Source organism: Anas acuta, chromosome 13 (genome assembly GCF_963932015.1).
Source record: "Anas acuta chromosome 13, bAnaAcu1.1, whole genome shotgun sequence".
NCBI lineage: Eukaryota > Metazoa > Chordata > Aves > Anseriformes > Anatidae > Anas > Anas acuta.
In genome coordinates, this window is record NC_088991.1 from 12,964,975 (window position 1) to 12,990,773 (window position 25,799).

The 25,799-nt window shown below is 43.7% G+C and overlaps 1 long non-coding RNA gene across 1 annotated transcript; it reads right to left on the reverse strand.

Annotated features, from left to right (window-relative positions):
- Positions 1-376: 376 nt before the first annotated feature.
- LOC137863757 (uncharacterized) lies at positions 377-23,187 on the reverse strand. Its single transcript, XR_011101120.1, has 2 exons — positions 22,937-23,187; positions 377-1,145 (listed from the first exon to the last, which is right to left on the reverse strand). It is a non-coding gene; the product is annotated as an uncharacterized lncRNA (long non-coding RNA).
- Between the last annotated feature and the right edge of the window lie 2,612 nt (positions 23,188-25,799).

The following is a 25,799-nucleotide window of genomic DNA, read 5'->3' on the forward strand; positions in this document are numbered from 1 at the left end:
CTAACCTATGTTTTGTCACTAAGGATTCACACTTTTTGTGAAATGCAGTCTTACTGAAATTGCATGTAGTAGAGCTGCTCAAATGTTATTTTGTTTTTAATAAAATTATTCTAAAACACTCTTCTACAAAGTTTTGGTATCTCTGTTATGTATTTCTTTGTGAGAAATTCAACTTAAATTTGCTGCAGAATCTCTCTGTCATCTCAAACTATAAACATGACACAAGACAAATACACAAATTTATTAATATAAAACTACTTGCAAGGTAAGTCCTTTATACATGACTTTACCACCACACTGTAATCACAAATGCTTCCTATTAAAGTCTACAAATAGTGTAATTCCTTTCAAAAAAAGCATTCTAAGTACACAAATCTGACAGTTGATAACTGCATTGAGCACAATTTATTGTCACACTATATATTTTCTACATCTAACAGCAGTACAAGGAATGAACAAAACTACCAGTTCGGACAACCGCATTTATACTCACTTTACAGCCATTTTGCATTAATATTACAAATTAGACAAAGAGAACAATACCCATTAAGCAAGAGTATTTCTCCTTCCAAAATTTTACTTGATTTATCTAAAAAGAAAAAATAATTCATACCCAGCACCTGAGCTATAAGCATCTCATTCTGAACATATGCCATAAAGTATAACAAAGTCTATTATAAAGCTGAATGCAGAACTTGGGTGGAAGAGGAACTAAGCTCTATTAAGCTTCAATTGCTTGTGACAAGGTATATTCATTATTCACAGTTCTGCAGATATTTGCAGGTGAACTTAGCTTGAGCATGTAAGTAGTTCCAGTGTAAGTACCCACAGACACGTACTTACAGCAGCCCTTCCCCAGCTGTTCTGACTTGCTTTGACTGCCAAAGAGAACTGTACAATCCAGGCCCCCTTCTACAAGTGGTCCAAGGGCAATGCTTTAGACAGAGTGGCATCTCTCTGCCACTAGGTCTTGAAGTGAGCTCATGTGGTCCATGAGCCCTGCTTTTGCTTCCCATTCCCCTCTTGGCATTTTTGTGTGCTGCAGTTTGGAAAATGGTTACTTTCAGGATCACGTTCGTCATGCCTTCTCTGCAGTGAAAATATTCTGTTCCAGTAGATCTGCATATTCATGCCACAGTAACAGCCTGAAAAAAATAAGAGATGAGGTGCATGTATGTCAATCGCTAAACACAGAAAACATTTTCCATTAAGAAATCATCCCTTTCAAGTATTGGTAAAGCTCTCGACTTTCCACCTCACCCACAGCTATAGCCATCTTGATTCCATCCATGTGCACATCTTTCACCATATTTGCAAAGTTCATGGACTGGTCTGGTCCCTACTAATGCACAGCAAATCCCGCATAGTCATTTTTTCCAAGTCATTTTATTAACTTGGAATAAAAAGCCACATCTACACCTGTTCAGGGGAGCTCTCACAGGCAGACACCACAGTGTCTGGCTCCATCTCCATTTCCAGCAGCAGTCAACGAGGCAGCAGACATTTTCTAGGAAGCCCAGCATGAAAGTGCCTCTCCCATTTCCCAGATATTTCCTGCAAGGAGAGGCTGTGCCCCAATCCAGAAGTGCAAACTGCAACAAGCTTGGTGCCCAAAGTGGAAAAAGGGAAGTGTCAACCTTCCAGGTTGGTGCTTTAGGGCAGAGAAAGAACTATAAGCTGGGTGGGTGGGTTACTTGTATGCAATCTTGTAGACATGCCCTCAAAATAAATTACACTAAAAATATATTAAAGCTTGGTGCAAAAGGTATTTGAAATGTCTTTGAAATTTGTTTGAAATTTCATGTTTGACCACACAAAACTACTAGATGTATCACAGTTTTCCTCTGTCCTTAGAAGAGGAAATATTTGCCTGCTCTGTGCTGTCCAATACTAGCATTTTAAATGACAGTTACAGTACAGATCAGCCTTTTTCACCATTCACAGTCATTTCCTCATGTGCAACAGGGGTAAAACACCAACCTAACAACTGTTTTTTTTTTAATACCACTTTTAACATCTTGCCTCTCCTAGCCGTTGGTACAATCTCCCACCACAAAAATGACAGTATTGGGGCAGCAGAGAATCACACACTGTTTTGACAGCCTGCCCTTCTCTTCCAGGCAAAAATGCAACAGATCAAGGAACAAATCAGCATAAATATCACTGCTATTCTCAGAGAAACATTTTCAATGTAAATGGAGCATTTCACTAGAGAGAAACAGTCAAGATATTAAAATATGTAGGAAGGGGGAATTATTTTGGCCACTGAGCATTAAAATTCAACGTGTGTGGAAAAAAAAAAAAAAAAAAAAAAAAGCAAAAACATTCAATATACAATTGATCAAAACCTTGGAAGTTTGGAAAGATAAATGAAATGTGAAGAGAGTGAAAGGAAGGATGGGAAAATCAGAGAAGAGTTCTGCAGGGAATACAGTCAGTAAATAACATTCTGGCAGAGAGAAGGACAGCCAGTGCAATCTGAGGTTTAAATGCCTCAGGAATTTTGAGTAGTTGCAAAATTTAACATAGCTATTAAGACAGTATCTGACCTAAACGCACCACTTACATCCTTAAATTGTCTAGTGCTAAAGTAACCTCTATAATTTGGGAACATGAAGGACCAAAGTAAAAATAACAATGATGTTTTAATACAATTTTTTAAGTCACAAATAATAAGACTGCTGATTGAGCTAATCTTTATAAGAAATACAGTGGATCTTGTTTTTATATCATATAGGCTTTGTATAAATGAGTAAAGTCAGGAAGAGAGAGACCATTGTTTCCTTTCATCACCAGAGGTCCATTGCATAGTCTACAAGTTGTTATGGTGGACAAACAAAATGTTTTACACTCTTAGTCTTGCAAATTCTTGTAAGATTGCAACATTTACATTTATAATAAGGACTTCCTCATCTTCAGTGTTTTGAAAGACTTCCTTGGACACATAAGCACTGACAAATAACAAGCCTTTATCAACTGCAGTCTTCCAGTCCCTGGCCATAGTCTTCCTTTACTTCTAAGGAATTCTTTCAAAGAAAATATATAGCAATGAAGCTTGCTCATTTCCTCCAAAGTCATTTTACAGTTCCTTATGTTTTTTTTTTCCTCCAGCTAATCTCAATGAAGCAGAATTTTAGATTTGGAGGAACAGATATTTTAAAAATAGACTTCTTTATGCTATCAAAATAAAAGCATCTGTCAGATGACTGGTAATTGGTCAGCCGAGGCAGGGAGCTTTGCAAAGCTGTAGGCAGTGCCAGAGGACTCAGTCAAGCTGTTTGTTTGGCAGTTCAGGTGTTTTTCTGCAATAACATTTATTTGTAAGTCATAAAGGCATTTTCTTGTAAATTCTTTCATTGCTGTCTTTGAGATATATTTTTGTAAAGAGTAGTCGAACTACTTAATTTCTGAGTTGTATTGTTTCTAAGCATATCTCTGTTTTTTAATTTCTGAGACAGTAAGGAGAGGGGTGGGCATTTGAGTTTGAGACATAGATCATAGATTTTCAGCAAGTTGAAAGTTTCAGTTATCTGACTTTTTAAGCCAGACTTGTATATTCATGCTCCTTTTTCCAGGGTTTTGCTTTCTATCTCAACTTACTGTCTTGGGAAAAAATATCCAAATGTAACACTTTTTCATTATTGAGCAATTAGTGAAACAATGCAAGTAAGGAAATGCTCCAAAAAATGTCAAAGGAAAAGAGCAAAAAACAATATTCAGGTTCAGCTATACACATTTCCAAAATGTACTATGTACTAGCTTTTTTCTTTAAATACCTATGTAGCAAAACATGCAAACATTAAGCTTTGAGGTGCTATCATGGGGTTGCTTTATCATTTGTTAAATAATTACTTTATTTTTTAGCATATATAAGTTCCAAGAGCCAACAACAATCCGGGGCTAATCAATGTCTTCTACAATTTGTCACTGTTCTTCTGGTTTGGGCAATAACTACAAAATGATTTGCACAGAATCACTGGTCACTGAAGATAACTATTTCCATCACCATAGATTAGTTCCAGGCTAAACAGTTTATAATAGCACATTTATATGCCTTCGTTCCCCACTGGCAAATGGTACCAATTCCTTGTGTATAACTGCAGGTAGACTTTAAGAACAAGAGGAATTTTTACTTTTTTTTTTTTTTTTACTTTTTTTTTTCTCAAACTTCAGTAAAATAATCTTGATTTTGAGTCATAAAACTTACTTAAAAAGAGAAAACAGGGAGCTTAACACTCCTTGTCTTGCCAGGAGTAAGGAAGGATAAAGAAGCAAACTTTCACCTCCCTTCCTGTTCCCACAGGTAGGGAAGGATAAGGAACAAGCACCAGCAGAGGAAGCTCTGCTCCAGCCAACACAGTTTAACAGGATGCAGGAAAAATGGCCTGTGCCAGATATGGGGCTTATGTATAGAATTTCCCCTGGAGCAGTAGGGAAAACAGTGAATTTGGATGAAGTAATAGAATAGTGCAATCTGTTGCTCAAGCTATGTGGCATAACCCATACTAGCTTGGCGTCTGGACATTTCTTCCCATAGAAGAAAGCAGTACATCTTTGTTTCCTTCTACATGAGCACTAAGGGTAAAAAAAAAAAAAAAAAAAAAAAAAAAAAAAAAACTCCTGTGCGTCTTATTAAATTATCATTTCTCAAATGATATCAAAGCAAGATACAGACTTCTGTCATTTGTGCTTTTTACTATCATGAACAAATGATTAAAAGCAAGATTTTTCTTGTCTTCTGGAAACACTCATGCTGATTTCTGGAGTGCTGCTGATGTGCACAAGATCTGATCAAAGGTGGTTATGACACAGTATAGCTATGTTCTAGCAGAAGACCTACTGTTACTTCTAACATCACAAAAGCAGTACAAGCAAACAACTGTATGTTCTTGTTCCCTAGAATGTAAGCTAAGTCTTTCCACAGCAATTAATAACTCTTACACTCAAGCAATCCATCTTTAGGTTGATTTCCACTTAAAGATTACAATCAATATAAAATAAATTACTGATTGCTGCCAGCAAATACATTAACAAATCTGTCTCCAAGCAAAAACAGCTCAATGGTTCCAAGTGGAGCGAATTTAGTAACTGTCAGTGATTTGGAAGTTCTCATTAATCAGCTGAGCTGACCCACTAGTAAAGAAGCTTAGTACACACTGAACTGCTCCTGAGCCAGGTCATGGAAACAATACAGGACTATCCAGTGTGTATTTCCAAAAGTGATACTTCAAAAAGAAGTTTCAAGTTGCCACAGGGCAAAATGTATTGCCTCCTCAGATATTCCTAAAAACAATAGAGCACTTGTTAAACTTAAATGCTCTCCTACCCCAAGGCAAAAAATAGTGACAGATTTAGACACAGCTACAAGGCCAAAGCTGGACTGCAGGAGCAGCAGTGAATTATTTATTTGCTGTTATTTCTTCAGAGATAAATCACAAAAAATGCTTGTTCCACTGAGATATCATAGTGTGCACACAGGATCAGAACCTCAAGAAATGGGCATATTATTGTTACAGTATGCAGAATCTGTATAGATATAAATCCTTAGTTATGAGTTGTGACTGCACTAAAAGTCCATGCCCTTATCTTTCAGACTAGCAAAAAGGTATTGATTGTGGAGGGAAAACAGAGAAACCATCCAATCTTTTACATTAACAGTAGTAGAACATTTCAGCTACTTGCACACAGAACTGGTTAAGACCAAGATTTGCAAGACCAGAGAGGACTGAATTGAATTTTAAGGACCCCCTCCCTTGAGCCCAACTAAATGAAATGAGGTAAAAGTCACAAACAAAAATACAACATAACACACATCAGAAGAGAAATGAGCAACTCATAAGCATCACAGCCCAGACACTGAACAGCTCTATCACTCTGCAAGATCTGCCTGGGGATTTCTGGTCTGACCAGAGATTTACTCCCTTTATGAGCTGTCTAATATGGGCTTCATCTCATGAGGCACATTTTGCAATAAACAGCAGCAATCACTCCAAAATATCACAGTTTCACTACTTCTGTTCAATTTCCCATAAAGTCTATTGCCATGTAGGGAAAGAAAGAGCAAAAGCTCCTGAATATATGAGCTTAGTACACATTGCTAGGTCATTCTTCCAGGTAGAAGATAAGAAATGATGGAAGATCCCTGAAAAGCTGCTTGGCAGGCACATCCACTACCTATTGACTTGGATGTTTCTTGTTGTTTACACACATTTTCAGCTCTCCTCAGATGTAAAAGCTACATTTTGTGTATGAGAAAAAGGGGGCACAGCAAAGACTGCCAATGCTTCTAGAAATCTTGATCACCATGGGCACTCTTCACTGTGCCTCTGCGCCTGTAAACCCCCTGCTTGCTTTGCTGCCAGGGAGGAAATAGTCTCCTAATTTTAAAAATTTGATTCTCTGTTTTTTGGCAGAAATTCTCAGCAGTATGCAATTCTCCCTTCAATGAGACAAAATGAATTAGCATTAAATGGGGGTTGTAAATTACAGGTCATCAGTATTGGCAGAGAAATTATAGGTGTTTGGCATCACAATATATACTAGAGGTAAACCCAGCCAATTGCTTTAGAAACTCATTATTTAACACTGGTCACAGCTGCAGAGCTATGATGGCTGTGAATATAGCTCTTGTCTATACTGTACAGGGGCAAGCCCCATGAAATACAACATCAGAAGTAAAACAAATATACAGGATGACTGGGTCAGTGAAGCCATGCTTCATTTAGTTCAACACATTGTTGAAAATAATTTCCATTAAACTATTGATCAGGCATTTTTAAAATATCCCTGAAAAGATCCTGGAGACAGTTGCAAGTGCCTGATGAGAAAGCACAGCTAGTGCTCATCTTCATGCCATTAAAATCAGACACAGAAGCAAGTCTTGATTGTCTTTTCTCTGGTGTTTTGTTGTCTGGGCTCTGTGACAGCGTTTTTTATTCAGTGATTGGAGCCTGCACAGCTGGGGATTCAGGGGGCTTTATGATACAGATCCTCCTTTTCCTTTCAGGCTTCCTGGACGTCTGCTCTCCAGCAATCCCTTCGGTGCCAGGGAAGCTCTAATCCAGGTGTCCAGGCAAAGAGGGGAAAAGGAAATTGTTCCTATATTTCCCATCAGGGGCACAGTTTGCAATGTGCAATCCCTTGACAAAAGAGGGTCCTTCCGGAGAGTGATGTCCACTCATCCTTCCTGGGTATATCTTTTCACCCCCATTAAGCCCTGCTGCAGAGGTCATTTCTCTCTACCCAAGCATGTGAGATGATGTTCACTCAGGGGGACATCAGCCTCCTCTATTTCCAGCCTGCTAGAATGCTTAGAACCATGCTGTGCCATGCAGGGCTCCCTGAAAATATTGAAAAGCTTATCTCTTTTTTTACTGAGGGAGAAATTTAGAGTATTGTTTTTTATAATTGTTATCACCCAGCTCTACTTCCTGGCCAGCCCATGCACCCCAGTGGGGCAATGTGCCTCTGGCCAGGAAGAATCAGTTTATTGGAAAATGAAATGAGGATTCTCATTGAATGAGAATAACTCTGTCCATCCTCAGAGCTGCTATCTTAATGCATCATTGCCAAGCTTCTTAACTCCCTTCTCGATCTCCTTGTGCAGTTTGTATGCAGTGACCCAGAGGCAGATCCCAAAAGCCCTGGGCTGAATGCAGTGCTGTGCTGTGAGTCTCTTTTGAGGAGGAAAATTGCATCCTTCACACTTGTTCATGTGCTCTTTAATACAGAGCATCTGAATTTTTATTGAATTTTAGCCTGTGGCTAAGTAAAAAGACATTAAAGACAAACTTCAGTGTTTCACTGTACACTTGATGTTCCACCGTACTTCTGAAATAATTGATTTTCTCTATACCAGATGGACTGCTCTGCCTCTTTGCTTCCTTTCTCCTTTCATATTGATAGGAGCACATGTATTTTGTCCGTTAGTTACTTTATCAATTCAATTATGACCTTACTTTATTTTAAAGTCACCTATGAATATTCTCAGGGAGAGGATTACATGTCTGGACACTGTGCTGATGCCAATACATTGCTATTCTTCACCTGTGGTTCTGCAAGCCCCTTCCAGCATCCTGTTGTGTCTTCCCAGGCAGGCTGCAGAAATATGGACCATGTCCACATGACATTTGTTCAAATCCCTGCCTGACGCTGACTGGGCTGAACTGCACGTATTTTCTAAGTAAACTATATTTCAATGAGGACTGCTGTAAGGACAAGGTATTATAGATAATCCCTAAACATAAAGAGAGATTGTGGCTGTATAACCTGAGTCTATATGAAACACACCTCTCTAAGGAGGTTATATAATGAACAGCAAAACCCTGGGAGAGCAGGAGGTTTTAGCACTTATCTCACTGCTTTTGCTTCAGAAGAGAAGAGCAGCCTGCCAAAACCTTGTCTGTTTTTTTTTTTGTTTGTTTGTTTGTTAGTTTGTTTTCAGCTGAAGAAGCCTAAGAAACCCTCTCTCCCCACTACTCCTCATGTAGGAGCTCCCACCAGTGTGGAGCCCTTGTATAGCCAAATCAGGACAGAAATCAGCATTGTTGGGCATTGTTCCCATGCAGGCCCAAGGGAACAGGTTTGGCCAGAATCATGGGGTGTATGTTAATGGTCCCACTGTGAAGTGTAGGCAGAGAAGCTTTCTCAGGGAGCCACAACACCCTTGTTGGTGCTGTAGATGGGAGGCAGCCTCCAGGCTGTCACCTCCAAAGTAGCTGGGGAGAACAAATGACAGACAGACACACATACACACAGAGGTTGTAGAAAGCTCCTAAAGAAACCAAACATACATGTATATTACATATGCTAAATAGCATAATAAATAAAAGTGGCACAGACCACTTCAAAAACTATATGAGTCACTGTGCACTTTGTAGCAATCCCAAATCAATTGCTCTTTGAATACGTTTCAGTGGCAGCTACAAATTTATTTGATTTGGATATACATTAGCCCACTTAATTTGTTGTGCTTGGGTTTTGCAGCATGACTCTATCCTGGTGCTGAAAAACACAAAGTCAGTGTCAGAAACAAACAAACAAAAAGGTATTAGGAACTGTGCATCCCAGAGAGGAGAGCAGCCAGGCTGCCTCATGCCCTGAGCATCGCTGGCAGCTTGCTGATCTGCAAGAAGTGCCGATACTGCTGGAGCATCCATGCACTGCAGGGCAATTCGGTGGTGGTAGATGCAGTGGTCAGCCCAGGCAATGGCCACCCCTGAGCTTCAGTTTAATATAAATTCCTTCTGCTACAGCCACTGCACCTGCTGTGCTCCTTTTACATGCATGATTTAGCAATGTCACTCAAGTTTGTTTGTTTCTTTATTTCATTGTTCTATTGTTCTCAGTTACTCTACATGTAGCATGAACATGGAAAATGTGTGAAGGGGGGTTGTAAAAGTTGCTTTTTCATCTGGAACTCAATGGAAGAATGAGAATAAACATGATCAGACAGAAGAAACATGGAGTTGCTATAAATGAATAGGTGTACCCTTACAAGAGTGGATTTCCAATAAATGTTTGAATACATAGACCTCTGAAATCAAACTGCTAAAAATAGTCTATAGCTTTTCTTTTCAATGAGGAGAGTACCTTGTTGCCAGAGGAGACTTCTCTAAAGTTTGAAAGAAAAGGGGAACAAGAGATAGGTGGAAATGTTTTCTCAGCTGGAGGAAGGGAAGGTTGAGGTTAGAGGAAATAGTCTTCCACACCATGGAATATAAAGGTTGAGGTTAGAGGGAATAGTCTCCCACACCATGGAATAGAACGACACTTTTCCCTGCTGATATGAACCTGCTGCTTGCCAGCAGTGACAGCAAGCCATGCAGGTATCATTGTCATAGCAAACGCTGTGTCCTCATCAAATTTATCTCATTTTGATTCTCAAACCACCACAACTCCAGGAGTGTCACTGCTAGGAATTTTCTTCTTGTTTTTATGTTGTCTTGCAATTTCCTGTTTTGATTGTTTGTTTTAAGGGTGTTTCTTGATTTAAAGAAAGCTGTAACAATATAAAAAGCAACCTTACATTCAAGAGCAAAACTTCCTTGCTATGTCTCACTTCACCTTTGGAAGAGCAACATTTCTCCCTGCCCAGCTCTGGGAATCCTATCCAGTGACATCCACAAATCTATTGCATAATTCATTTTGTATATTTTATGACTCATTTAATGTGCTTGGAATAAATGAACAGTCAAGGGTCCACACACCAATTCCTTGAAATGTCTGTGATTTAGAATAAAACTATTTTGGTGTAAGAGGAAAAGATAGTATTCCTAAGAAATGAAATGTCACCAAAGAGCTGGACATTGAGGAGGTAAAGAGGGATCTAAGCCCTTCTGCCACTTCCAACATGGGGATAGAAATTACTCCCTCTCCTGGGGCAGCACTGGGGGGCTGGCCCCAGTTCACTCTGATACCACTGAGGGTATTCAGGGGGTCTCTGTGAGTACAGGGCTCATGCAGAGGAGCTGAGACACTGGGATACTGCATCTATGAAGCTGGGGGGGGGGGGGGGGGGGGGGGGGAAAGGGAAAGGCAGAGGTCCTCCCCAGGAGCCCCAGGAGAGCTCAGTCCAGATTTTCAGCCTGGGACCTACACAAGCTGCTGCTGGGGCAGGTCTGTGGTTAGCAATGTGCAGCCCAGTGGGAAAACATTTGTTTTCATAGTTAGCGGAGATAATTCAAAGCATCCTGAATGAAAAAGATAAAACAGGCAGAATTTTATAAATCTTTAATAATGGTAGGATAGTGTGGCAATTAATGTTGAATGTAACTAGCATATAAAGCAAAAATGTGTGTCATTTGGGAGATGTGAGCTCCCTGTGACAAGCCCTGCCTCTCACTGACTGCTCCCTGGAGTGACAGCGGTAGAAAACTCTAACTGCTAAATGCAAAAAATAATTAACCCAAACATGAGTGCATGAGCAGTGGGAAGCTGTGGATGGCGCAGGAGGCAGCATGTGGGTCAGTGGCAGTGGGAGCCATTTGCTCTCCTTTCTGCTCGGCTTTCACTCCAGTGAAGAACTGTGTATGCTGCTCAAGCAGAGAGGGTCTGCCAGTGCATGTCTTTTGTGCATCACTCTCCTCCCTTGAATGCCTGCTGGTCCCTGCCACAGAGCTGTGCTGGCCCAGGGACACTAGCCAGTGTCCTGCATGTTGACTTTGGCCCATGCACGTATTTGCAAGCCACAGGAGGAACAGCTGACACTAAAATTCAGCCAAGAAAAGCATCCACACAACAGAGGGGTTATTGCTTGCATGTGAGTGAGTGAGAAGTGCAAAAAAGCTGCTCCCTTGCAATACTGTGTCTTTCTGAAAAAGTAGGAAATGAAAAGAGACCAAGTATCCTGACAGAGGAGAAAACATGACTGGCTGGGAAAAGGAAAGCTGTAGGAAGAGGCACAAAAAATGCAGAAGACCAAGGATAACTGCTGTCCTGTGACAGTTTCTGGAGGCGATTGAGCAACGTGATCTACAAGAAATAGCACAGAAGGTCCAGAAAGAGATATTGAAATGCAAGGCAAGGAAGCAGGCAGAGAGGAAATGAAGGTTGAATGCACACACACGGAGATGATGCCTGGCATAGCACAGACCAACAGAAAAAGGTTTACCACAAGATAAATGCACACAGAAACATGAGTGCAGTGTGCAAGCTTCCAGCTTCTGCTCTGAAATACACCTTGGCCTTTCTGAGGCTGCTGCATCTGCCCCACTCGTCTCAGGCATGGTCACACCAGTGGCCATGGGCATTAAAGTGCTCTGTTGCCACAGTGGGAACAGTGATCTAATCCAACAGCACTGAGCTGCATCCATATCTTTTTGTTATATCAGTTTGAAGTGCTTCATGCGACTCCCATGTCTTCATGATTCTCTGCTCACAGCAGCTTCCCTGCTGGGAGGAGGACAGGGCATGGTTGGGGCTGTGCTCTGCTGATTCCAGGCTTCTGCCTAGAGCCCCCAGGGAGCACAGGGAGGAGCCATCCCTTTGCCTTCTTCCATCAGTCTCATATTCAGATTCATCTGAATGTGCACATACTGTCACAGAATATAATTGTATTTACAAGCGTGAATGAATCCCATCAGCTTGGCTTATTATTTCAAGGGGTTTTTGCTTGCTTAATGCTCCATAGTTATTGTCTCTGCTGTAGAAGAGACAAAGCTATTGCTCTGTTCTCAGTCACAGCTATTTATATCTTGTAATAACACTCCTCAGGATACAAGGAAAGGTATGAAACCAATAGTGTAAAATTAGGACAAAGACAAAACCTCCAGGGCCATTCTGCTCAAAAGCTGTCACTAATGCTATCACCTTGCTTTTGTTTTCTCTACTGGATTCCTCCCCTGCAGTCTCTCAGGTAGAAGCTCTTCATTTCTGTGTCTTTAAGCTTAATTCAAATCAAAAGGAACCTGTGTCTTTGGGGAGATCAGTCCCACATTCAGCACTAGACATGCTGACACTTCCAAGAGGCCAGCGACAACAAACCCTTTAAAAGCCTCTAAAAGCTGGGGAAATCAGTGGTGGCTCTTGGCAGCATGAACCAGCAAACACCCCAGCTCTGAATCTGGTCACAGCTCTCTCTGTGTGCGGCTGCTCTCAGCTGGACACAGCTAATCCTCCTGGCCAGTGTGAAGCCACTCACTGGAGGAGATTCCCAAGGGACCAAAGGGGAAATGGACACATGACAATTGCCACATCTGAGCACTTGGCAAGTACGTTTTGTGCCTCTTTAAATACTTCCTCTAACTTTAAAATCACTGGCAGGTTTTTTGTTGTTGTTGTTTGTTTTGTTTTGTTTTCAGGAGTTTGTTGAGATACTGCATTGCTGCCCTCAGGATGTTTTGCTCTTAATGATTCCAACTGGCTTACAAAACTAAATACTTAGTGATTTTTTTGGAATTCGTATGTGGATGTTTTTCCCTTTCAGATGCAATTAAATATCTTCTGCCCATTTCATTGCACATATGCAATTCCTTGTGTATGTATTTAGATGATTTTTTTTGTGTGTGCTATTAAGCCCATCTGCTAAAATTTCACAAAGATAACATCAGAGGCCCCACTCCTTCAAAGAAATGCTGTGCTTGAAAATGACTCATGTAACCAGATGTGACATAGTGTGTTACATATACTCAGGGATATTTTTATTCTTCACTGTTTTCATCATTGATTTAAGCTTCTATCACATAACCTGGCACTTTGAAACTTCTGCTGGACCTCAATACCACCATACAATGCTCCATCCCACCATATATCTCAGTCTGGGTAAATCAAGGCAACTGCAGGGAGATGTTGCTCTGTGTGCTCTGGGCAGATTGAGCAGCTTTGAGCACAGCTGTGATGCCACCTTCTCTGGTTTTGTTTTGAGAAGTGTCTCTTCTCAAAAGGGAGGAGATGCCTGGGCTGTACTTCAAGGTCTGCCTGGGCTCTACTTCAAGGTATTCCTGGGCCTGAAGGAAGCCAGTTCAGGTCAGGGGAGATATGGAGACATTCCCAGCCCACCCTCACTTCATGCCTGCCACAGGCTACTGCCCCAGTGGTACTGACCGATGGCATGTGCCAGCCCTTGAGGACAGCACCAAGAGCTGGGCATCCATCAGCTGCAAAGCTGCTGGCCATGGGGCAAGCCCCAGTTCTTTCCCTTTCACTTTTCCCTACACTTTTTTTTTAGAACATAGTCAAAGGGTGACTGAAATTTACATGGCTCCCAAAAAAATTCAATCACTTGATAGGGGTATCAGAAAAATGTCATTTTACAAAACCCAGCCATCATGTGAAGTTTTTAGAAAAACACATCCAAAAACCAAACCAAACAAACCTGTCAATACTTCAAACCCCAGCACTTGTGACCAAGAAGCAATTAGTGCAGATGTGCCGTGCCTTGCCCTGTGTCTGCAAGGAGCATGTCTGGAGCTTTTGCACCCAGGCAGATGCTCTGCTCCTGAACCCACACAGAGCTATTTTGTTTCTTCCATCAGCTCAGAGCTGCTGCGTCAGTGCTGGCTGCAGGAAAAGTGTTCATTGTATCTAGACAACAAACATGACTTCTTCAGCAAACATTCAACTAGAAATGTAGACAGCATAATCAAGATAGCCATCTACTGCAGAAAAGGCTTCTGAGGAATTAAGTTACACCCTTTATACGTCACATACCAGATTATAATTCAGTTCCCCCTCGGGGAATTAACATAGAAGCTAATTATTATGTAAACTGCAGGATGTGTGGGAAACTGTCTCTTATCAGCAGCAGTGTTATCCCTGGGAATGAGAAGGCTCCACAGCACCAGTATGCTAGGTCCTCCCTGAAGCCCTGCCGCCCACTGCTCCAGGCTTCTGGATGTTTTGGGGACTGGGGAAGGCAGTGGCTGTGAATGGCTTGGCCTGTTTTTTTCCGTGTTCTAAGCTCCCTGGGGTGGATACAGCAATTTGGTATCGCAGGTCCTCTGCAAAAACACGGATTCTGACACAGCTGTGGTCTAAGGCTAGGTATGCTCCTTGCTGGGGGAGGAAAAAAACTTGCAAGGGCTGGTGATGAGTGCCTGAGAGCCTTCCGAGAACCTTGCAGCTGGTTCTAGAGGATGGCAACCCCCAAAGGGAGAGTAATTCACCCCAAGCACCGCTGGCACATCTGTAATCCCCGAGGCGAGAGCTGGAGCAAGCTGTTGCTCTGTAGATAAAGATGAGTCTTTCTCTGCCTGAGCAGCGGCTTCCAAGTTACGAGGCAGGATTATTTTTTTTCCCCAATAATGTTTATTTTTATTTTATTTTTATTTTTATTTTTATTTATTTTTATTTTTTTATTTTTATTTTATTTTTATTTTTATTTTTATTTTTATTTTTATTTTTATTTTTATTTTTTGGTTTGATCTGGAAAGGTGTGATTGAGAGATCACAATGAGAAGATGATGCAGCTTTGCTCTGAGGAAGCCCTGGGAAGCCACTGTGTCTGCACATTGCCAGAAGGACTCAGTTCATGATTTTTTAGTTTAACTTTTTCAGGAGATAATGTGGTGTCTACCAACTCAGTGCTTTCTACTGGAATATCGTGCGAAACACTTACTTCCTACCAAGAAGCAAGATATTTCATTTTGTGCTAGCTCTTAGAGATTTGACATCTGTCATTTTGCAGAATTATGTCAAAAACTTTTCCAACGTCCTCTGGCTAAGCCATCATGTCAAGAGCCATGTGTCCCCACACCTGCCAGGGGCTGTGTCCTATGAGGAGGATGCAGGCAGGAGGCCCCAAGCTGCCTCTACATGGACATGAGCAAGTACATGATGCACTGAGCAAATACCTGGCCATGTTTACAGAGCAGGGATAAACTTTTAGACTGACTGATGGTTAAGAAGGTGCCTGGCACCCTAGGGCAGGTCTGGACTTGAGTCTTTATGTGACACCTCCCTGGGCATCATGGCAATGCAGGCAGCCCCAGCAGTGCTGCACTGACCCAAAGTAAAATGTTTTGGCATTTCCAGTTTATTCTTTATTCTTATTATTATAACTTTCCATGTAAAAAAGACTTGATACATACACCCTGTGCCCTGATCCGGGGCACAACAATACATCAAGCTGCTGGCCTCTCCACAGGCCTCTCCCATCACTGCTGACCTTTGCTAAACAAAGCTTTGCCCAAACATCGAGTCCTGAAACAAGTTCCTGGCTGGCATGAGGCTGCTCAGGCTGAAGGTGCAAACAGGTTTCAGCTCCGCCAGCAGACAATGCAGCCCAGGATGTGGTGGCAGCAAGGACTGATGGTATCAGCTCTCCAGGACATCTAGAAAAGGGTACATTTCTACACCTCAAGTTTACAGAAAGCCTCTGGGTCGTGCTGCTTCTGCTTCCTTACTTCTGGATTTCTGAAGTCATTCTGCAGAGTTGCCTTTGTCTTATCTACAGACAGGTACAATTTGTGGTTCTTTATTGCTAGTGTTGGCCCACAGTGAATAAACAGCAAAAGTCACATTAGCATTTTCCCACAATAGTCTGCTTGCGAGCCAAGGCTGCAGTGTTATCTGCATCAGTGCAGTGGTAAGTCCCTGAAACCAGAGCCCTGACATTTTCTCAGATTAGGACCACGATACCCAGCCCCCATGAAATTCTTACACAGCCATCAGCTATGCAGAGGCCTGGCAAGCTATTAATTGAACACTTATTTGAGCAGCTTAATTCAAGTTGGACCTAAATTCACTGCCGAGGGCACCTACAAGGAAGGTGAGTGACTCCTTGCTGCTCCTGGTTCATTCCATCTGAGGGGTCACAAACGGGGTCCACACCCAGCACCCAGCAAACACTGAACACTGATGAATTCCACTAAGACGGCTGTCAGTGCTTTCCATCCTGTATAAATAATAAATGCAATAATAACCCTGGCCTGAATTTCCCCCTTAAAGTCCAGAGGAAGCTGAAATGAAGTTCAAATAAATTAAATCTGCTTGCTCCCTTTTGGTGATGAACTTGACGTTGATGAAAGTGAACTATTTTTAGTGCTAGCTAGAGGCACAAGCATATGGCTGGCAAAGCACAGAGAATGTTGCCCTGCCCTGCCAGTGCATCCAGCTGGGATCTGCACTGCCTCAGTGCAAATGATGGCACAAACCTCAACACTGTTATGCAGCTGTGCTCAGCTGTGCCCCTTTTCCTTTAAAGAGCACTGGCAAGCAGGGACCATGGCTGGGGAAGGGGCAGCCCCCTTCCAGCTGCATGCTTGAACAAGTGGAGATCAGCATCCCAGCCTCCCCTGGCAGCACCAACACTGAGTGCTCCCCTGAAGCCCCCGTGGCTGCTTGGCAATGCTCTCCTGTGCCTCTTTCACAAGAAGGAGCTCTTTTCAGCCCAGATCCCCCAGGGGGGTGCCTGTCCTCCTTCACCCGTGCAGGGGGTGACATCACTGCATCCAACATTGGGGTGCTGGTATGCGAGCCGTCAGAAACAACCTGGACACACTGCTTTTCTGCCTTGAGACAGCTAATGGAAATGCCCTTGTTGCCACTACATTGCTGACATTGCAATGTGCTGGAGAAAGAGGAGAAGTCATCTCCCTTAGGTTCAGGGTCATCCTCAGTTGCATGAGCTGGAAATTGGCTCTTGCTGCATGTCCTGTGCCTCAGACCGTGATGGTGGGGGATCAGGGACGCTTGTATGGGGGCTCTGCAGAAACAGCCTCTATCTAAGTGCTCCAAGGGCTGCTGATGATTTCAGCTTTACTTATTGTAATGTGTCCTTTACCGTGGTTGTTTGTCTTGTTCTTTAAAGGCTACGGCCTGACATTTGGGTTTCGCTGGATTTAGCATTGCTTGTGAGCATAAAGGTTCTGCCTGCTTAAATAAAGTTTTATCCCAAATGCTATTTACAAGTTTCTGTTCTCTCCTCACCAAATGTCAATATTTGCTTTTAATGCAGGCTGGCAGGGCACCTCATGCTTGCTGCTGAATAGCAGTGCAGACTGCACCCACTCAGCCTGTGTTTCTGAGCCCCCAGCAGCAGCCTGTGGGGGCCACGTGCCCTGGGAAGAGGCAGTGGGATGGCCAGGCTGCCCACAACATGCAGCTGCAGCTTCTCTGGGAAGGGTCTGGCTCCTTTATTTCAAGATTCATATAGATAGCTACTCGTTGGGACTTTCATACACAGATATTATCTCTTAAAATGTTTTCTTCTGTTCTTTGATATATTTCTTTGTGTCTTTGTCCTACATGCATGGAGTGTATCTGCCTGGGGATGTATACACTGTCCCAGAAAAGGCAAGTCTGTATCTATGGGCTTCATAGAATTAGATGCTGACTTTGCTGTTGGAATAACAAACGAGGGGTTGTAATCAGCAAGGAAGCAGGATTCTCTCTTGTGTTTCCAAGTACAATCCAAGGCATGCACAGACTGCAGGGAAGGAGTAGGGCTGCATTGGAGGCAATGGCCCTGATGGGCAAGGGGAGCAGCAAGGGTGAAGCAGGGTCCCTGCCCACAGTAGCTGCTGGATCCAGGCCAGCACATGAAGGGACAGGTGCATGGCTTTCCCTGCCTAATGGCATAGTTGGGGCATTGCTCCAAGGACTTTCTTCTATCCTGCTCGTGCTGCAAGGTTTTACATCTAAAAGCAGTGATGGCTGTGACACCTGAGAAGCACTAGAAAAACAGAGATAAACCATACTGAAAGTGATCTTCCACATAATGGAGGTTAGTTGGTCTCTTTGTGCGCCAGTCTCAATTACAACCATGTGCAGAGGTCCTTCAGTTACAGTGAACTGCTCTGAACTCACAGGAGTTAATCTATTTAAATTACTCTGCCCTGCTGTAGGACACTGGACAGGCTCTGAATGTCAGAGCTAAGGCCTCCTCACATAAACCCTGTGCTGAGGGCAGTCAGTGGATTTACCACTGACAATTGCCTGCATGCTTATCATGGATGGGCATCTGTTCTGCAATGTTATCTGGGAGATCTGGAGGCTGTGATCATTGCAAGACTGCTAGCATTTTAATTATGCATTTGCTGTCATTAATGACAGCAGTTGATAAAAATGCAATTATAAAAATAAGGCATAAGAAGTATCTCACAGAGAATTCCCGTGGCTCAGCCCCCTTGCCCTTATCTCTGGAAATCCTTGCTGGATTTACGGCGCAATAGCAGTGCCCATTCTTCTGACCCATCATCGCCCTCCAAGCACTGTGCCAGGTAGGAGCAACCCTCCATGGCTTTGCACATTGCCTTCCAAATTACACAAAATCCAGCAGTCTGCTTGCCAAAAGGAGCAGGCTCGCGGGGCTGATGCTGCTTTGGCTCTCAAGGCAGAATGACTCTGCGGGGAATCTGGCAGCAGAAATCCCCCCTGCCTGCAGCATGACTCTTGCGTTCATGCACACACGGTCCCCCACAGCAGTGCCATCTGCATGTCGTGGTGCCGTGGCAACACCCAGACCCAGGTGGCAGGAGTGGAGTGAAGCCCATGGGTGCCATCCTTGGTGCAGCACCCAGTTCTGGACCCTCCTGCCCAAGGGTTGCTCTGCTCCAGTGCTGAGCAAGAGGGGAGCTGCATCTCCACTGCACCAAATGGCATTTCTTTCCCCACAGCCATAGGTTTTTCCAAGTCATTACTGCAGAAGCAGCGGTGCTTTTCTGTTATACCAGAATTACATTTCACTCCTGCCTGAGGAAGTACGTAGTGAAATGTTGTTTGCTCTGCTTTAGGAAATTCTGATAGGAGATAAGCACCAGCCAGCAAGCTAAGCAATACAGCAAGCTCTTTCCACTAGACACAGGCCTGTGCTGAGATCTGTGCTTTGTTCAATGAATCGGTGTTCTTCCCGGAGACCTTATGAAACCAGATTCCTTTAATTCTGTGGCATTCAGGATGCAGAGCTAAACTCGCAGGAGTTGATCTATTTAAATTGCTCTGTGATTTATATTCAAGAAAACTGAGCTAAACTCGTAAGAGTTAATGCATTTAAATTGATTTTGTCTTTCAGCCTTTCTGAAATACCTGTGCAGGAGAGCTCACGGGCTTTCAGCATTTCTAAGTTAGGAAAGAGAGCAGCCAAGCCAAATCATGTATGGAAAAGGGAGGACCAAAGTCTGCCTTATTGCAAACACATTGAATCTGGTATTTCAATTGGTACCCCAAAACCAAGCTGCTGGAAATGAGCTGGAAAAATTCACCAGGGTCCTACATCTTGCAATAAAAGGAGAGAGGATCAAAATAACCCCTGAGAGCTGCCACAGAGATGAACAAGCAGATGGGTCCCAAAGGAGTGAACACATCCAAACTCATATCTCATGCAGAGGCTTCGAGTTAGTTGCTTTTTCCATCCCCTGGAGGGAGACATGATCCATTTTCCCTTAAGGATGGTTCTAGCTATTGGATACCACAACCGAACATGTTCCCATTCCCCTTGCAGTACCAAACCCAGGGGAACCAGCATCCCTAAAGCCACCAGTAGAGTTTGAAATAGGGGCCCCACCAGTATGGTTGCAGCGGCCTTGCACTCCTGCCCCGTGCCCACGTGTTTGGGCATTGCACACATTCACCAGGGGCTGCCCCTGAGCCCCACCACAGTCACCTGCTCTCTGCAGCTTCACTGAGCTGCACTGCTTTGAAGTAAAACCAAGGGAATTTCTGCCAGACAAAACACTCTTCCCCCCCCCCCCCCCCCCCTCTTTTTTTTTTTTTTCCTAGAACCCAGTTTACTTTTTGCCTCTTTGAGAGGTCCTTGCTCTGGGGAATCCCTCGCAGACCTGCGCACACCAGGAGTTCACCGACTTCTGGGAAAGACAAAAAAAATAATACATATATATATATGGCAAGACACACTCATTTGTTGCAATTTGGCTGATTTTCCTCAAACAACCCAAACCCTGGCGGCGGGAGCCCTGCCCGCTGCGGGCTGTGCGCACTGCGGGGACCCAGCGCCACCGTCTGGGGACGCGTCCGGAGCCGCCCCGGCAGCCCCCCCCCCGACCCCCGCCTTATGGTCCTTTGCTTCCCTTCTCCAGCATCCCTCATCTCCCCGTTTTGGGGCACTTTTGGCAGGGCGCAAGGCACCCCGTTGCATTGCCCGTGCCCCACTGCAGGGAGAGCACTGAGCTGGTTGCTCTGCATTCGCTGGGCTGTGGTTGTTCCAAACCCCTGAGCTGCCACGTGCGCTGCGGTGGCCCAGGGACAGATGCAGGGATATTAAGGACAATCATGCATTTAATCGCAGCCACGTTCTCCCTGCCAGGTCTGACGCTGCAGCCTGGTCCTGTCAGCACCAATGTCCCCCCGCAGCCAGTGAGCCTGGATGCTGCCCATCGCTCTTGGCATGGAGGTTGCTTCCTCTGGTGATGCATAGGCAATGCTGGCAGTGTCCAGGTGCACCCCAGCCTTGGCAGCAGGACACTGGCAACCAGTAAATAGCATTTAGTTGCAGGTGTGGTTGCTGACTGCTCTGTAATCCTATGTGGTCAGTGAAACACAGGTTATATTCTTCTTCCTAGGGAGTGAGATTGTGCTCACAAACAAGTGCAAGGTTGGTTTTCTGGTGTGTTGTCTTCACAGGGCTCTGAGATAGCAATAACGGACTTTGCTTTGCACCCTGATTTTCCAACTTAGATGAAAAGTGCTCTGTAAGAGCAGGATATGGATGCTTTTTCAGGAAAGGACATTGTGAGCAGCTGACATAACTCATAGCAGCCCTGTGATGCACATCCTGGCCCAGAACCAGAACTATGACACTCAGGCAAGGACTTTAACTTTAGGCCACAAGGTGCCTCCGTGCTTCATTTTCTTCTGTAGAAGGATATTTGCCAGTCATTGCAGACAGCTGCACCATGCTGCTGTGATGATACCCCACAAAACACACAGCAGGAGCAATATCTGCAACCTTTACACACCTGGTATTACACCCCTCACACACACTTATCACAGCACCCTTCGCCGTGCTGCCTCCAGTCCTTACTCCGTCCCCTCTGTGCTGGGACCATGCCCAGCACTTTCCCTAAGTGAGCTGCACCCTGGACAGCCCTTGATCTCTCCAACCTCCATTTCTCCCATATCCACTGCCCTGAGACTGCTCAAGCCCCCCACTCAGGCTCTCACTAACATTCAGTGCTGGACACTCTCCTGCAGCACTTTTTTCCACCTGTTCCATCCCACTGACACTGCTGACATCTCCAGGCCTTCTGCAGGAAAGGTGCTCTCCAGGATCAGGTGCTCTGCAGGTGGTGGCCCTTTGTTCCTTTTGCTGAAAAAGCAGCATGCACAAAACATACAGGGGACAGCAGAGCCTCAGATCGTGCCAGATGGTTGCCATTTATCCAAAATATTTGTCTGAATTAAGCTATTTCAAGAAGTGTATTAACAGATTAACAGATTAAGATTCTTAAATCTTCTGTCCTTTCAGGTTAAAACTACTGACCATTTTTGAGACTTGTCCTGAAAAACTCTGTGATTTTATTTGGCTTGATCTCTTTTCACATGAAATATTTGTTTGTTTGTTTGTTTGCTTGTTTCCTCATCATCTCCAGCTAAAGGGAATCATCACAGCAGGAGAGACACTGCTGCAAAGGAAACTTCACAGGAGCAGCAAGACTTTCTGCAGAAGAGACCTGCCAAATACTGCAAAACTACCAGAACAATACTTGTACAAACAGATATTCTGAGAGCAAATTATTGTATAACTTTAGTAACATGCCACGGATGTGAGTACTTAATATCTGCTTATAAAAGACTCCACTTGCTATTTATTGCCCCTTCCAGGATTAGCTGAGGAAGGAAATGGGAAATTTTACTCTCTGGCATGTCATGAATGTGTCTGAGATGCTGAGGAGGAAATGGAGCTGCGACCAGCGACCAGCGGAGAACAGTGCTTTCCAGCTAAGCTCCATGGGGTGTTTTGTTTTGCATTACAATGCCAGAAGGGCCCAAGTCACACATCACCATCCAACCTTCCCTACAACAGGGGCAGCACCTTTCCTCTAACTAATGGTGGGGAAGGTGACTGCTGATGGTCTGTGTTAGGAGAGAGGATGCTATAAAAAACTTCTTCACTACTTGAATGAGAGTTTAAAACCAAACCAGAGCAGCAGGGAGCATTTCTGCTGCTTCCTACCGTAGCTGCCAACCACTGCCCAGCTCAGATGTGCCACATTGTCCCCAAAAGCCAGCAGTGGTGCATCCCTCACCCTTTTGGTGAAGGTCACTGCTGTCATGCACACTGGGACATGACAAGAGGAGGGTCAAGCACATGTCCTTCCTGCTGAAAAAGGCATTTCCCTCCTGTGCTAAATATGGGGGCAGACATAAATTCTTCCCAGGGTCAGTGGTGGCATGGGAAAACTCAGAGGAGGCTTTTCCTTAGCCTCTTCCTACAGCCACTTCCCTCACACTGCCGACAGAGCCAGAGCTAACACAATACAGGGGCTGGAATTTAGCACCCCACTGTTTGAGGGAGGTTAGTTTTCCCAAAAAGGCTTACCTGAGAGCATGCATTGCCTCCAGGCTGCCTCCAGGCAGGGGACACAGTGTGCAGTCACAGCCACAGGGTTCTGGGCATCCTCCCTGGGGTGCACCCCCAGCTCCAAGCCACAGGAGCATGGGGACACAGCAGGAGCTGCTTCTTTCCAGTAGAAAGCTGGCTCTGGAGTAAGTTACATTGCCTTTATTGTTCCTTGGCTCCAGCCTTCAAAAGTTCAAACTGTTTTTGTTTTTCCTGGTGTTAGTCATGCACACAGATTGGGAGTCCAACCTGTAATTCTGGCTTTGCTGCTGCTATAAAACATTCACACTGTGCTGCTCTAAACCAGGAGCAGAAACCTTTAATTTAATTCCACTAGAGAAGTTTAATCTAGGACTATGACATTTCAATTACTTAGTAATGCATATTTAACATTTAGCTGTACACGTCTAAAATTAAACCAAGGAAAAATGTTGTATATAAGCAACTGTAAGGATTTTATTTAAAGCCAGTAAAAGTTGTAAATTTAGAACAAAGATCTAAACAAAGACATTTAAAGTAAACACTTTTGCTTGTTAGGCTGCATGATTTATAGAGCTCTATTCAAAACAAAATGGCTGAGATTTCCATTTCTCCCTGTTTTTTGAATTTTTGGCTGATGGGGACAGAAAAGTTCAAAACATCGTAAGTTTCCCCTGAATGGGAAAACCATTTCTGCACCGTGTGGGTCCCAGCATGGAGAACACAGATGTTCCTCATCTCCAGGGCTTGGTGCAGCGATACAGGAAACCACTCAGGTTTGTTCTGATCGATGCTGAGGGCCGGGTGTGTTGGTTTGCAGTCCATAAAATAATGGGATAAGCAATGTGCTGGTACTTTTGACTCTCGCACAGAGAATACAGGCTTATTGCTCCTCAGTTTGGCTTTGTCTCCTGGTATCTATAGGTCTCCTCTTGCTTTTCAGGTGGGTTTTGAGTTCTCAGGGGTGTTTCTCCATGCCCTGTTTTAGTGGGGATGCCAGTCCAGCGTGGCAGCTCATTCAGAGCTTGGCATTGACATACTGCATATATATATAAGAAGTATATGAAGTGCTTGACAGTTTGGCTTTCTCAAATGGTGTCATTAAGAAATATCTTCAATTTTATGTTCTTTAACATCACTGCTTTCTGCAATCCCATAGATGGTTGTTTGTTGCCCACTGCCAGAGAAGTTTCTATTCCTTCATAACATAAGCACAATAAATCAAGTTCTTTTTAGCACAGCCTCCAGAGTTCCCTGAGCAGTTTCAGTTCCACAGGCCCATAGCTTGACTCAAATCAGAAAATGGATAGATAGTCTTTCCCAGTCAATCTCTGTTTCTACCCAAAAGTTAATGGTGGATATTGATTGGTTTCAATTCTACCAGGGATCTCCAGCCTCTGGTGTAGCCCCTCTGAGCAGAGTGTTGCAGGGCAAGCAGAGGCAGCCTTGTAAAGGGATGCAAGACACAGACTCCTGAAGGCTCTTGAACAGGAGATGTTTATTGCCCCTTTTTACTACTACATATACTTTCCCTGTAGCCCCACGCACTGTCCACATGCCCGAATCTGTCACACAATTGGTTAGAGACCCTCAGACATGTGCCTCAAGCCAGTCAGCAACTGGCCACTGCCCAAAGCTCATCTTTAACACTGTAGCCAATTTACTTCATCTCAACCTTTTTCAAGGTTTTGTTTCTACTGCTTGTTTCCTCATTATCTCTAACTCAGGGACATGTGAAACAGCACGGAGCCACCTGCAAATTCCTTTCCCACAGTCTTGGAGGTCTGGGGTGGTGCTAGAATTGAAGAACAGAAAAGGAAACCCAGGGAAAAAGGAAGAAATCCTGCTGGGCTGCAGCAGTTTGGAAACAGCCCTGTGGAAGCAGTTGCTTGGGGTGAGAAACAGAGCTTCCCCACCTGGGCTTGTGCACGCACACTGACCCATCACGGGCAGGATACAGCTGGGTTTTTGCACTTCCTAAATATTTTGGGAACCATTATTATTTTCTAATTTAAATGAAGTTGCGGGAAATTAAGGGAGGTGAGAATGAAAGTGCAGGTGTCAGCAAAGGAGCTGTTTTGTTGTTTCTCAACCAGGCACAGCAGGGACCTGGACCTGCTGGCCAAGCCGCAGCAATGCCAACACTAGGTTCGTGGAACTGCTTTTTACAAGTGACCACTGACGACTCTATTAGCTTCCACAGCAGGTTTCAACACCTGTAGAAGGAAGAAGATTTGTTTCCACTAATAACACATTCCCTGCTAGTAACGTAGAATAAGTTAAATACTGTGAGCTTTGTCTTAGAATAAAAGCTATAGGCCACATAGTGCCCTTTTAAAGCTCAGATGTGATGTTTGTACTAAACTCATCAGTGGTGAAATAGGCAGGTTGCCCTCCTGGCTGCCAGAGCATGCAATGAGGTTAAACATGGTTCTCAGCAGTCTTTAGAGGAAAAGTAAATACTGACTCTCATTAAATATAATAACATATAATAACCTGATATTCATTTACTTAATGCTCATGCTATTAATAGGTGATATTGACCTAAATGTCTGAATAGCCTTATCCAATGTTCTATCATCTACCATTAATCCTTATCAGCTTTGTGGTCATGTTCAGAGATCTCCCTTGGGTATGTTTCCTGGACACTAGTAAACAAATAAATTGCTTCTGCTGGCTGTAATTAAAAAAAAAAAAAAAAAAAAACAAGCAAACAAGATTTCCAGCAGCAAAGAGGAACCTTGCACTATCCTTCAAACAAAGTGCAGTGGCAGAATAAGGCTCTCTTCCTGCTGGTAAGGAAAAAGCAGAAAAGAGAATGTGAGATCAATACAGACCAGATGCAGTGCAGTCCCTGGGGTGC